We start from the raw sequence: 15934 nt of genomic DNA, 5'->3' as shown, positions 1-15934 counted from the left end.
CCCAAATGATTCTATCAGGAAATAAGCCAGGAAATAACTGAATAGATTTTTTTCAGAAGAATAAAAACCACTAATGTCTAAATATTTCAAAAACTGGTCATTATTCTTAACAATAAAGGGAAGGTAATTAAAAACTGTTTTTGAAATTCTATTTCTCACATCCCCAAATAGCCAAAATCAAGAAAACAAATGACAATTGTTGGCAAAGATATGGAAAAAGATGAACTTCAATGGACTGCTTTTGAGAATATAAAGTGGGCTATCCATCCATTATGACAGTCGGTGTAAAAATTCCTCAAAAAAATTACAAATGAATAAGACTACCATAGACCCCAGTTATATTACAGCTTTGTATATACTTGATGAATTCTAAGTCAGCATACCACAGAGAAACATAGACACCCATATTTATTACTTTAATGCTCATTTAAGCAATTCAACCAGCCCAGATGTGCATCCACTGATGAGAAAACACAATTTTCATACATATACACTATGGGGATTTTAAGTGCAATATACCAGTGTTGAACTCTTACTTCATTTTAAGTACAAAATTAATGCAAAACAAATAAAAGAGATAAAAATTTTTAAAACTCATTAGAGGAACATAGGCATGTATTTGGAGTCAACTTAATGATTCCCTTCTGAAGTTTCAAATGTGTTTGGTTTGGTTTGATTGTCTTTTGCTCACTTGGAAGCAAAGAACTAATACTTTTCCACCTGGATGCTCTTGCAGCATATGACATTGAGAGTAAGAGGAATGGAGTCTCCTCTTCCTCAGAAGTACTCCTATTACCAGGACAGCCACAAAAACCAGAACTGTGACCAAGAGTAAATTAGACTATGCTCTCTCAGTTTACAATCTATTTTTATTTCTGGTAATGCTATTGTATCTTCACCTATTCCATTATAACACAATATACTACTGAGGAAAAAAATGAATATCCAGAAATATTTGTCCAAGTTCTTACATAATATAAAAAAATTGTTATTTTTGCCTCTCTAGATGCAAAAAGACTTTTTCAGTTGCTGTCCTGGATCACATTCTACTATTACAGTTAAGTACAAAGACACTTTTTGTTTAATCACAGTTTGGGCACAGACTGCAATGTTGACTTGTTGTTTTGGTAGTCTGTATCTGGTACCACTACAATGTTTGTTCTTAAGAAGACTAAATGAAATTGCAGTGAAGTCAAACTACAAAAGAAGTGAAAGTTAATAATCAGTGCAGTTAGACACTGAAGGTATCAAAATCAATGAAAGGAAACAGACAAGACTTTCATGAATTATAGAATATAATGAAAAATGGAACTAAATCTATTCATCACAAATATTACTAGTTTTTTACTTAAAAATAAAACTTAGAGTGGAGAGATGGGTGAGCAGTTCAATTTCGAACACCCACATGATGCCTGAAAACTATTTGTAATGTTAGTCCCAGGGTATCTGACACTCTCCTCTGTCCTCCATGGTAGATAAACATGCATACATATTTAAAAAATCTCAAAATAAATTAAATGTGTGACTGCATTATAGGAGGGTGAGATGGTGGGAGCTCAATTCAACTTGCTATTCTTATATGTTATACGGTACTTTTACAGTTTGAGAGGAAAGGAAGAATGTATGCATTCATAGACCTAAGATAAGCTGGTCAAAAGATGAAGACTCGGGCGGTGTTGCTGATGTAAACATAAATGGAACAGTTCTTTAGCACTGCATGTTGCTACAGCTGTTCACCGAGTTGAATAAAAGAAAATGCAAATTGCGATGCCCATAAAGTGAATGTAAGTGTGTTCAAGGTTGCTGACAACGTGTACAACTTCAGAACTCTGACAATTAAAAGACGACAACAACAAAGCAGCACTGATGCTTTCTGTCTTATTGGGTGGGAGATGTGATTTCAACAACTTGTAGGGATCCATTTTTCTGTGAGCAAGCCAGTGAAAGCACATGCTTCAGGGCATCTGGGCAATAATGCTTTCACTGATATCTGAAGCAGAGACAAGCTTCTAGTTATTAAGTCTAGCAATAAGTTAGATAAGGATATCAGGTAATATATAAACTTCTCTTGTTTTTTTTTTCTCTCATATCCTTTTCTGATATTACAGTGGATCATTTTACTCCTTGTAAGCAAAATAAAAATGCTACATTTCCACATGACTCAGTCCTCATCTTCCTATCTTCTACATTGTAATCTCCCTAGAACCTTTCATTCATGCCAACAGAATCAATTATCATCCATATGCAGTTAATTTCCACATATAGAGTTCCAGATTGGAGATTTTTATCTAAATTCAGAGCGAGTTTCCATCTGTCTCCCAAATATCACTTTGTAGGTGCTGAAATGCCATTGCAAATTCAGCTTGCTCCAATCCACTCCCCTCACCTTGTCCCTTTACCTTGTCCCCTCACCTATGTCTCTAGAAATCTCATGTCAGTAAGTATCACTACCACTTATCAATTGAGACATGCCACAAACTTTAGGCTCCCCTTTGATGACTCCATCTCAACAGACCATTTATTAGAAACATAAGCATTACTTAAACCAACAGAGTAACATTGAGTTTAGTACTTACACAGTAATGAGGCTATACGAGTCTAGTAAGCAAAGATATAAAAGACTTAAACTAATCAGGCCTATCTTCTCTATATTTAGTCACCAGTATTTACTCATAATTCATTCCCAGAGGGAATGGGAAGGGAACATGTCCTAAAGGGAAATTGTTAAAACTGGGCTGTACTCCCAGAGAGCTAATTTAAAAATGTTGAGATCTTAATTACCTTGCACTTTCAAATGTGAGACAGGTGGATCCTTATAAATTGAAGGTCAGCTTGGTCTACACAGTGAGTTCCATGCCATCCAGGGCTGTATAGTGAGACTCTAATTCAAAAATAAATAAATGAAAGTGCAGAAGAAAAAAAGGCACTATGAAGTTTATTATTCAGATAGTATGGCTAAACACCTCTGTAAAATTTCACTGATATTATCAATATTTCAGTCAGCCTTCTTTGTGCCTCCTACAGCCCCTGGCTTCCTGGTTTGCTTTAGAGGACAAATGCCAGGAGAACAAAGAAATCTGCTTCAAGACAATTTCTTCAGTGCTGTTGGCTTCTTTGCAGGTTTCATTCAACAAAAATGTCTTGTGACCTTGGTTCTGAATCATGTTCTGAGAATGTCATAATTTGTCTCATATACTCCCTATATTTGTGGATCTTGGACAACATAAGATCAGTAGGCTAACTTAGGGGCTAAAGACAAGCTAACATGCAGGTGAGAGAGGGAAGGATGCTAAATTGTAAATTAATTCTTTCAGCACTCTAACAGTGTTTCTCACTGAAGTGAGGGCTTTGATACTGGAATATTGCCATTCTTCACAGACACATTGAAAGACTTTACTGTTCCTGATTCTAGAAATCAGAATGTTGTCTCAGTCACACTACCAATTAATATTGCTTTCTTTTTTTCCATTTTTATTGGATATTCTCTGTATTTACATTTCAAATTTTATCTCTCCTTTTTCCCTACTCCCATCTCCCTTCCCTGTCTACTTGCTTCCATAAAGGTGCTCCTTCTCCCAACCACACTCTCCACCTCAGTGCCTTAGCATTTCTCTACACTGGGAAAACACACCTTCACTGGACCAAAGGCCTCTTCTCCCATTGATGCCAGGTAATGCTATCCTCTGCTGCATATGCGACTGAAGCCACGTGTGTGATTTGGTTGGCGTTTTTAGTCCCTGTGAGTTCTTATGAAGTTCAAAAAGAAGGAAAGCCACAATGTAAATACCTTGGTCCTTCTTAGAAACACTCACAGGAGGAAATACAGGGACAAATAGAGGAACAGGATTTGAAGACAAGATCATTCAGAGACTGCCTCACCAGGGAATCCACCCCATATGCAGCCACCAAACCCAAGCACCATTGCTGATGCCAAGAAGTGTTTACTGGCAGGAGCCAGATATGGATGTCTCCTCAGAGACTCTGCCAGAGTCATACAGATACAGCTGAGCATGCTTGCAGCTAACCATCAGACTAAACATGGGGACCTCAATGAAGGAGCTAGAGAAAGGACTGAAGGATCTGAAAGGGTCTGTAAGCCCATGGGAAGAACAACATTATCAACCCACCAAACCCTCCAGAGTTCCCAGGGACTAAACTACCAACCAATATTGTTTTCACAGGCTTTAAAAGTCTCCCTTGTTGGTAAGGAAGAATCATTCTCATCAAGAATTTTCTCATCCTGAACAGTACTTAACTATGTAAATAAACACATCCACTAGACTCCTATAAAACAAAATCACTGATCTACGAGGCGCACAAAAGTTTGATGTCTCTCCTACAGGAAGTCTCAATAACCAGAAAAAATGAAGAGTTCGGAATGACTTCCACTAACAGCATCAAGTACTGGACTGCACTTACCGCTGAGAGTAAATAAAGAGCTACCATTACTGACAAGAATAGAGAGTTGTTCAGTCATGTGTCTGTTACTATCTCCTATCCACCTCAAAATACAGTAAAAATTAGGACATGAAGTAAGATATTAGAATACTTGTTTCTGTGAAACCATGATCTGTTATCACTAAAACTATCACTAAAGGGAAGATATGCTAGTTAATTCGAAATTGAGATGGATACCATAAAAATGACTATGTTTTAATAAAAGAAGGTGGTGAGAGACATATGGAATGTATCTAAGAATTTATTAAAGTACCAAAAAAGAAGATTTAATAAGTGTGGCTGAAGGTAGTTGCTAGAGAAGGAATAAAAAACATTTTTTGTTTATGTCCCACTGAGTTGGACTCCACACTCAAGAGACTCCAGTGCACCTTTACCACTTAATGCATTTCCTTATTGTGGTTCTTGTCCTTCAGATATAATTACCCACTTATTAGACTGAAGCCTTAGAGAAGTAAAACTGTGCAACTTTTGAGATACTTCCATTTTTTCACAGCTACATTAAGCTTAGGAGACCAAGCTGATGAAGGTAAAAGAAAATGAGTACAAACCATCAACATAACTATATAATAAATCCTCATATATGTCAATAATGGAAATACATTTAAATTTCAATTGTTATGGTACTGGAAACATCACTGTATAGTGAATATATACAGAACAGTAGTACTCTTTAGTCATTATATCAACTCCAAATTTGGTGCATGATATGCAGCTGAGAGATTAAGTGTAATGTTTAAGCTGGACACATTTAAGCTATGAAATGTGAACATGGCATGCTGTTCTTTATGACTTACTCAATGATGTAATTTGAGTGCAAGAGGAAAAGAATTCTCTCTCTTAGGTCTTGTTTAAAAAAGCAGTACTCATCTAATAACCTAAGGTTTGAAAACCTACTTGCCAAAGTTTCTTCTTAAAAATAAGGGTTGAAGCATATAATTTTCCACCTTTGAAGAAGTAACAATGAATCACAAGTCATTTAAAATTAAAATGTTAATTTTTTCAAGTTTTGGAAAATGAACCATGTTACAGGTACACTTACATTGTAAAAGCATAAATACATATAAAATATTGGTTTTCATAGGATTTTATGCACCAGCTCCAAGATTATCCAATGACTTCAGGTAATATAAATTATATCTTACAAAGCAGATTGTACTTCAATGTGGAGTCCATCATACTCTTCTTACGATGTGAAATTGACAGTGTAGTTCAGAGGTAGAGACTATGTGCTCTTCCTCAAAGTCGTACTGGCTTAAACCATGTGAAAGAATTTATTTTGACTTCAAACCTTCCCTGTATACAAGATTAATTTAAAATGGATCAAAGATGTAAATATAATAGTCAATGCTATGAAACAGAGGAAATTATAATTATAAATATTTGGTATCTTTGGTTAGGCAATAATTTCATCACTATGACCACTAAATCATAAGCAACAAAAATATCAATATGTCAAAGGGGCATATAATTGAAAGTTTTTCTGCTTTAAAGAACATTATTAATAAAAGAGAGAACTCACAACATGCAGAAAATCCTAATAAATTAGAATATAATTCATAATATATGCATATATATCTTATTATTAACTAATAAAATAGAAATTGCAAGAGATATAAATAGATAAATCCCCAAAGATGATACACAAGTAAATAAGAAAGTTGCAACATTTTGAGAAACTTCATATTCAAATGTAGTTTTACATTTTCTTTTCTCCCTCTTGTTTTTTCTCCTATAAGAAAACAGTCCAGTGATGCATAAATTACAGCTCTCCATCAAACTTAATGAATTATTTCACAAGCCAAATTGTGAGAGAGCAAAGTAATATATATCCTGTGCTATGCCATTTAAATAAAGAGTAAAAATGTGTATGTGACTTCAAACTACTACTAAATTTTACATAGAAATGCAAACATAGAGGGTTAGACTTTAAAAACAGAAATACATATATATTTAATAATTACCTATTTTCCAAAACAACAAATGAATTAGGCAGAGGAGCAGCCTTGAAGATGTCCCTTCACCTTTGGTTATATAAATATATAATTTAATGTTGTTTTAAAACACTAGAATGACAAGTGTCAAACATGTACTATATTTTATAACAATATGGGTATTCAAAACATTGAAAAATATACAAATTTAAATATTTAAATTAAAAATATTTTTCACAGAATAAAACATGATGTTCAGTGAATGGAGGCAAAGGACAAAAGTAATGAATGACCTGTGACTTCAGAAAGCCTTCGGGCAGTCTGAAGTACATGGATCACCTTTGCATGTGGAAGGCAGTCTGAACTCTGGATAAGATGCTTTCTCAAGGAATAAGCCTGGACTACTTAAATGTACATTGAAGCCACATGCACTTAATCATGTGCTTGCATTTTTTGACCCTGACCCTAGTTCCCAGACTATGCCATGAACCCCTTCTAAAGTAATAATAAATTTCACAATTCTGAGCAGTTTTAACTTCAGCAACCCAAAGAATTGATGAGGCCTGGAGGAAAGGTCTACCTTTAAAACAAAAACTATAGATTCAAGTCACCTTGAAGGTAATCTTCTAGGGCAAATCCTACCTTTGCATTTATATGTAGTTAATGAGTAGTAGAAATCCCATTGAGGGCTCCTAGATACTTTCATTTTCACATAGTTAAAATGAAATTGCAGATTAACTTTGAAAGGCATTCTTCTGCTATCATTTTTTTCTAGCACATCCATGCATGAAGAACAATGGCCTCTGTGTCAATATATGGTTTAAAGTGTTAAACTGACAACTTATAAACTTGCATTTCTCCCCAATAATTTGACCTGGTCTCTGAACTCTTGGAATATCTCAGAACATGTCAGTTTTATACTGGTGTGTATAACTTTCTAATGTAGAGCCAAAGACTGGTAAAGAAATTTATATTCACAGGAGGAAGTAAGAGAGTAATTGGTAAATGTTTGTTTTAGTAATCAAATTTTAAAAGATACATGTTTCCTATGAAAAGTTTAAGATGACAGGCAAACTTTCTTCTCTAACTTATAATTTTAATTCTTATTCAATATAGATCTGATCTCTTCATACAATATATTTTTCATCAGGGTTTCTCTTCCCCCAACTCCTCCCAGAATCTCCTCATATCTTCACCCACCCAAATTCACAACCTTTCTTTCTCTTTCTTATTTGAAACCAAACAGGCAACAATAACAACAAGAAATCAAAAAAAAAAAAAAAAAAAAAAAAAAAAAAAAAAAAAAAAAAAAACAAAACTGATAAACAGAATAAATAACCAAAGGAAAGAAAACAAAAAGCACATAGACATTCAGAGACACACATTCTCACAAACAGAAATCCCATAGTAACAGAAAATCAGAAAACACAGTATATACACAAAATATTTGTAAAGACAAAAAAAGCAGACAATACATTATAAGACAAATTAAATTAAATTAAAAACATCTAAAAATATCATTGAGTTCACCCATTTTGTGCTTCCATCTACTGCTGAGCATGAGGCGTGCCCTTAAGTGTGGTTTATAAACCCAGTGAGACTCCATTGGAGAAATTTAATTTTTTCTTTGCAAGCAAGTATTGATTGTAAGAAGCTTCTGGGTTAGGGATGGGAGCTTTTATTTGTTTCCCCTCTTGGCACTAGACTTCTGTCTTGTATAGAATTGTGCAGGCACTGTACATACTTCCGAAGTACTTCTTTGAGTACTTACTGTATCTAGAAGGCTTTGTTTTCTTAATATGTTTGTTCCCACTGACTCTTAAAATCTTTCTAATTCTTTCTGTGCAAAGTTTCCTCATTCCTGAGTGGAGGGGCCTACTGGAGACATTCCATACAACACTGAGTGTTCCAAGGCTTCTCATTCTGCGCAATGTCCAGTTGTGAAGCTGCCACTTTGTCAGAATGAAGGTTTCTTATGTCGTATAGAAGCTTCCCAGTTTCATGTGACCCATTTATTAATTATTTATCTTTTGGCTTCTACTGTGATCTCAGATAGTATTCTTTTATGCCAATAAGTCCAAGGCCATTTCCAACTTTCTCTTCTATCAGATTCATGAGATCAGGTTTTACACTAGGGTCTTTGATCCATTTGAAGTGATAAATATGGATCTATTTGCATACTTCTACATTCAGCCAACCAGTCTGGCTAGCACCATTTTTAATGATGCTGCCTTTTTCCCCCCAGTTTGCATTTCTTACTTCTTTATCAAAAATCAGGTATCCACATTGTGTGGACTCATGTTTGTGTCTTCAATTCTATTCTATTGATCAATGTTTGGCAAACTTTCTAAAAGAACTGGAGATTTAAGTTGGTTTGCAAAGTTTAATGTGGATTTAAACACTATACTTTAAAAAAAGATATTCAGGAAGAATATGGGAGCACATTAGTCACCAAACAATGAATGTTAAATCTTTTACAGTCTCTGCTTGAGAAGTCTAGACTGGTAGTTAAGAGGTGCTACAGAATGAACCCTATCAGACCCATGTCTGTCTAATTCATTATCTTCAGGTGTTTCCTTTTCTGTTTTGTTTTATTTTGCTGTTTGATCCTACTGCATATCCACTTGCCCCACCCCCCCACATATCAAATCTCTGAGAGTCTAGGTACTTCTTCTCCGACTGAAGCCAGACAAGGCAGCCCAGCTAGAAGAATATATCCTACCTATAGGCAACAGTTTATAGAATAGCCCCTACTCCATTTGTTCAGGACCCACATAAAGACTGGGCTTTCCCATTGCTACATACATGGAGGTCTAGGTCCATCCTGTGTGTGTTCTTTGGTTGCTGATTCAGTTTCTGAGAGCACCAAGGGTCCAGGTTAGTTAAGACAGTTGGTCTTCCTGTGAAATTTCTATTCCCTTTGGGGCTCTCATTTCTTCCCCCAACTCTTCCATAAGACTTCCTGAGCTTGATCCAATATTTGGCTGTGGGTCTTTGCAACTGTTTCATTCAGCTGCTGATTAGAACGTTTCAGAGAATAATCATACTAGGCTCTTGTCTACAAGCATAATAGAGTATCATAAATTGTGTCAGGGATTGGTGCTTGCCTATAGCAGAATTTCCCCCTAATTGATTAAATAATAAAGAAGACAAGAAGCCAATCACTGGGAGAGGAGGAGGAGGCGGGCCTTCCAGGTCTGAGAGAGGAAAAGGAAAGGCAGGAGAAGGGACTTCATTTTGTACTGTGGGAGCAAGGTAGACAAAGTGTAGGCCAGGAACTGATAGTTTGGGTGGCAGAATCCATCATGATCTGCCACCTGAAGATTTCTAACATAAAATAGTTGGTGAATTTAGGATGACAGATTCCTGAATGCAGCGACTGTGTTATCTATTGATTCTAAATTAAAATTGTCTAGGTTTTCCATTTTGCAGAGATTCAACTGAGCTCCAGGGAAAAGTAACCACAGCAGAGCATAGGTTTTGAGAATACACACCCAGATAACTACAGAATTTTGGGATTGCTTATCGGTTTGGCATCAGCCAGCCACAGGGGTTAGATGACTGGGAATGTGAGTGGGTTTCACAGCAAGTGACCTGAGAGAAGTTGGGCAACCTCTGCATGGAGTTAGCCATGGAGGCTGGAAAACTACCAGAGGCAGATAGTAGCTGCAGAAAGTATGGATATTTTTAATATTACACACTACACTTGCCCATGCAATGGGTCTCAAGTTTGGCCGTTCATTGGTTAGCTTTCTGCTCTATGCCAAGTCCCTGCATTTCTTGTAGGCAGGGTAGATTTGTGGGTGGGCTGGTGTACCTATTGATCAAATGAAGTAACTGCTGGGATGCAGGAGGTTCACTTTTCAGGTTCCATATCCCCAACGTTGAGATTGACTAAGCTCACTCTCATTGATTCTTGGGTGTCTCCTTTATCCACGTCTCTGTCATGTCCTGGAGATGACAACCAGCCTCCCCAACCCTGTCAGTTGCAGATTTCCATTCATTCTCATTTCCATCTCATCATCTCTCCTGTCCCTGTCCACACCTGATATGAGACCCCCACTTCCATCCCCATCCCCTTTTCCACCTAAATCCCCCCCTTTGTCTATCTTATTCCCCTAAAGCAAGGGCTATCTCAAAAAAAAAAAAAAAAAAAAAAAAAAAAAAACCAGTTCCCTGTATGTTCTTCTAGCTAGGCTGCCATATCTGGCCTCAGTGAGAGAGGATGTGCCTAGCTACACAGAAACATGATGTATAAAGCAGGGTGGGGGTCACTCAGAAGCCCCCCATTATTTCAGAATACAGGGGAAAGGGAGAGTGTAAGAAACAGGGGTAAGGGTGAGCAGGCTGTTAAGTAAACTCAATATGAGTTTATTTCTGCATCTTCGATTTGATTCCAATAATTAACCTGATTGTTTCTGTACCAATACCTTGCAGTGTTTTTCATTATTGTTCAGGACTACAGTTTGAATTCAGGGTTGATGATTCCTCTGAAAGATTTTTTATTGTTCAGGATTGTTTTGGCTATCCTGGGATTTTTGTTTATATATATATATATATATATATAGTTCAGAATTGCTTGTTCAAGGTCGATAAAAATTGTGTTGGAATTTTGATGGGTATTGCATAACTTTGCTGAAGGTGTTTATCAGCTATAGGAGTTCTCTAGTCGAATTTTTGGGCTTACTTGTGTATATTACCATATCTTCCACAAATAGTGATAGTTTGCCTTCCTCCTTACCAAACTGTATTCACTTGATCTCCTTTAATTGTCTTATTGTTCTGGCTTAAACCTCAACTACTACACTTAATAGACAGGGAGAGAATGGGCAGCCTTCTCTTGTCCCTGATTTTAGAGAAATTGCTTAATGTTGCTCTCCATTTAGTTTATGTTGCCCATTGGCTTGCTACATGTTGCATTGATTATGCTTAGGCACTTGTCTTGTTATCACCAATTTCCTGAAGGTTTTTAACATGGAGATGTGTTAGATTTTGTCAAATGCTTTCTCAGCATCTAGTGAGCTGTTCATGTCTTTTTTTTTATTTTTATTTTTTTACAGTTTGTTTTTCTGGTCGATTATGTTGATGGATTTTCCTATGTTGAACCATCCCTGCATCCCTGGAATAAAATACACCTGGTCATGATGATGGATGATGGTTTTGTTTTTTTTTTTTTTTTTTTTTTTTTTTTTTTTGTGTGTGTTCCTGGATTTTGTTTGCTAGTATTTAATTGAGTATTTTTGCATCAATGTTCTTAAGAGAAATCTATCTGAAGTTCTCTTTCTTTGTTGATTTATGTGGTTTAGGTATCAGGTTCACCCTGGCTTTATAAAATGAGTTTTCAGTATTTCTTGTGATTCTATTTTCTGGAATATTTTGAGGAGTATTATATTAGTACTTCTTTGAAGGTCCTGTAGAATTCTGCACTAAAATCATCTAGTCTTCGGCTTTCTTTTTGGTTGGGAGACCTTTGATGACTGCTTCTATGGTTTTTACGGGTTATAGGACCATTTAAATACTTTACCTGATCTTACTTTAGCTATAATAAGTGGTATTGTCTAGAAAATCGTCTTTGTTTTCTATATTCCAGGACAAAGTTTGACAATATTTTTTCTGCAAAGAGCCAAACAATGAATGATTTAAACTGTATTAGCTAAAGGGCATCAAGTCTGAATGTCTATAATGATCCCAAATGCAAAAAAATAGCTATTATATTATGAGGCAAGTGAAAACAGGGCCATATGTGACACATAAAAGCCAACATGGGATACTGTAGAGGGTACGAAGTTATTCTCCCTTCATCGTCTTTTAAGTTTATGTATTTGGCTAACATCTGGTTTCCAAGGAAATTAGAAGGCATAACATCTTTCTACAGACTTAGAGGCAAGCTAGGCATACACCAGGGGCATCAAGGCAGCCTTTATACCTGTTAGCAAGCACAATCCCTTGAGTGTGTATGTTTAAGGCACTTTCTCAAATAATACAAAATAGCATCATGTTGAAAGTGTATCATGCATTTACTGGAGAGGAATAAAATGAGGTAGCTTTGTGCTTGTATCCCCACTAGATGAAAAGCTCTGATGAAGCAAGAAGCATGTCTTATTTATCTCTATATTCTTAGCATCTAGTCCTCCTTGCTTCTTGTACATGTTATGCCCTCAATAATTGCTTGTCAGAGTGAATAGAATTGACATGGTTTGTATCGTGTTATTTGGGTGCCTTTTTCAGGTGACCACTTTTCCTTTTGCAGAATTTAACTCTGTTGTAAGAAACACTCTGAAACCAAAGCCTTCCCCTTTGAGAATGGAAGGAGGTGTATTTTTGCTACAGTTGACATCATCATAAGGTCTAAAAACAATCTTTGTGACACCCTGTATTTTCAGATGGGATTTGCAGCAAACTCTTGTTTTCATTTTCATGAAGAAAAACCACCCAAGTACAGTTTTCTTCTCAGTCTCACTTAGAGGCTTCTTGTTTGCACATCTTTCTTATAAACTCAATCATGTCTTACATCCTTTTTTTCCACTTTATTATTTCATAAAATAAAGGAGAGCTTTCTCTCATGTTAGCTGTTCTGATTTTATGCCCTGTGGGTGAAACTGAATACATAGGTAGCAATGACACTAAACATCATTTTAATCAGGAAAAACCCAAATATATATTTCTCTTTGAAAAACCCGTCAAGAGCTATTTAGGTATACATCATTTTTATCAGTATAAAAGTAGTGTTTGTTCATGAGGCATAATGTGTGAATAATAAGAAAAAGGGACTATATTATATACACCCTATATATGATGCATTGTCATCTTATCAGACAGGTTTAAGCTTTATGTTCCTCAGTTTCTGCTCTTCTTAATGGGATTTAAACAAGAGCTATCTTCTAGTATTGTACTGTGATGACTCAAAATCAATAATATATGTATGTTGACTGAAAGAGATTCTCACACAGATTACAGTCTCAACACATATTAAACAGATAATTCTCATTTACAAATGCTTTTTATAAACTTAAAGCACTTTAATTTTAAATAGCCAATTTTAATACTTTCAATTTACTCTTATTGCTGGTAGTATTATAAAATATGAAAAAGATACTAGAATTTTTGTCATAAAATAATCAAGAATAATGTACAAGGTTTGTGAATGTGAACATTATTTAAATTTTAAATGGTCTTATCCAGTAATTATTTAGCATCAACATCTGTGGTTTCTATTTTATTTATATAATGCTAAGGTCATTTGTAAAGGAAACATGCTTTCACGTTGTTTAAGAAAGTCCTCTTTTTAACTGTGATTTAAATAGCAACTGAATACCAGCATGCTTATAAAATTTGAAAGGAATATTGAACTCCAAAGTACTTTGTCACATTCACTGTAATAGCCTTACTTTTTTAAACTACAAAAAATGTAAATTAATGTTCACTGTTTATTAACTGTGTTCATGAGACAAATTTAAAGGTCTGCATAATTGTTCACATCTTATATCTCTAGTTATTGTTCTCTACTTCATTGAGGACTTATTTAATAAAAAGCAATCAATGGAAAATACTTACTAAAAATATGGCTGTGAATAGAAATGATAATGGCTACTCAAAATAATTGCCTGTGTGAAAACCACAGGTATGACGAATGTGGGCAACAACAACAAAATCCCAAATGCAGTTTTATCAGTTGACCTGAAAAGAGATCTCAGGTTAGTTTAAGGAATTCAAATTTTAACAAAAATGATCTATAATTTCTCTGCGATAAGGAGGTAAACCTATCAATACAAATAAATTACAGTGCTGGAGTGACTCGACAAACAGATTGGCACCTCTTCAGTACATGTTTTTTTTGTTTGTTTGTTTAGATTTATTTATTTATTATGTATAGAGCATTCTTGTATGTATGCCTGCTGGCCAGATAAGAGCACTAGATCTCATTACAGATGGTTGTGAGTCACCCCATGGTTGCTGGGAATTGAACTCAGGACCTCTGGAAGAGCAGTCAGTGCTCTTAACCTCTGATGCACCTCTCCAGCCCCCACATAGCTTTTTTCATAACCATCCAAATTGAAATAACTGTGCCATTTGTCCCAATAGCTTTGCATAACAAAATGTTTTCTAGAGAAAATAATCAAAACAAAAAAATTAATAAGAAGAATAAATATTAAGCAGCTCTTGTAACTAATATAAACAAGAATAAAATAAATGCGTGGGAATGAACTTCAAATTAACATTTTTACCTGGCACAGTAGAATGGAAATGGTATTTTAAAAACCCTTTGCATTTTTGAGAAACAAAGTTTCAGACTTAAACTATTAAAACTTCTAATTCGATTTAGCACGCCATCTCTTCCTTTAGGAGCAACCAATAATACCTAAAATGTCTGAGATGATATTTGATACATTTTTCCCAAAATGAAAAGAAAAGTCAATTTCTTTTTCTTGTTTCTATGTAGATCATTTAGTGAGCCAGATCATCCCATAAATGTAAACTTGCACTGCATTCCAGTTACCAAAACTTATTTTGTTCAAAAAATGTTTCTTTTACATTCCTATCATTATGTCTAACCTTATTCTTTCTATCTATCTATATATCCATCCATTCATCCATTCTTCCATCCATTCATCCATTCATCTATCTACATGTGTGATTGGTGCCTGGGGAGGGCAAAGTCATAATTGGATCCTGTAACTTGACCTACAATGGATGTAAGCTACCATGTAGATGGTAAGGACTGATCATAGCCTCTGAAAGAGGACATGATTTTAACTGCTGAGCTTCGTCTTCCAACCCTTGGCCTTTATTTTTAGAGCATTTTCTTCTCACAGAGAAACTTCATGCTTAATATATCTTCTGAATTGTGAAAAAAAAAAAAAGAACCCACAATGCTGAAGGAAGGGATTGGGTGGCTACCTACATTCATTCGTGAAATACAGGGATTTTCTCTTATTCCTTGGTCTCTAAATTAGCTTGGTTCAAATGAAATGAAATCCCCATTGTCAATCAAGGAATATTAAACTTCTGGTCAGACACTTCTCAAATAGCATCGCATGTTCTCTCTCTCTCTCTCTCTCTCTCTCTCTCTCTCTCTCTATATATATATATATATATATATATATATATATATATATATATATAGACTTACCTGCATTTATATTTAGAATGTCCTGTTTCATAAAAGAAATAAAATGTTTGTTTTATGTAACCTTATTGAACTCTCATGTATAACAATAAGCATTTACAAGGAGGTGAAATAGAATACAGAATATCAACATGTGAGAAGGTACATATTGGTCTGTGCTATAGTTTCTATTATTGTGAATAGACACCATGACCAAGTCATACTGTAAGGAAAACATTTAATTGGGACTGCCTTATACTTCCTAAGATTCATTTCAATGTCAATATGGCAGAAAGCAAGGCAGTGTGCCAGCAGTCATGGTACTGGAGGAACTGAGAGTTCTATATCTTCATTGAAAAGATGCCAGGAAGCAGACTGTCTTGTGGACAACTAGGAGGAGGATCTTTTTCCAACCCTGACAGTGACAAACTACCTCCAA

The sequence above is a fragment of the Micromys minutus genome, assembly GCF_963924665.1.
Source record: "Micromys minutus genome assembly, chromosome: X".
Lineage (NCBI taxonomy): Eukaryota > Metazoa > Chordata > Mammalia > Rodentia > Muridae > Micromys > Micromys minutus.
The sequence above is the reverse complement of the archived record's forward strand: the minus strand, read 5'-3'. Positions refer to the sequence as shown.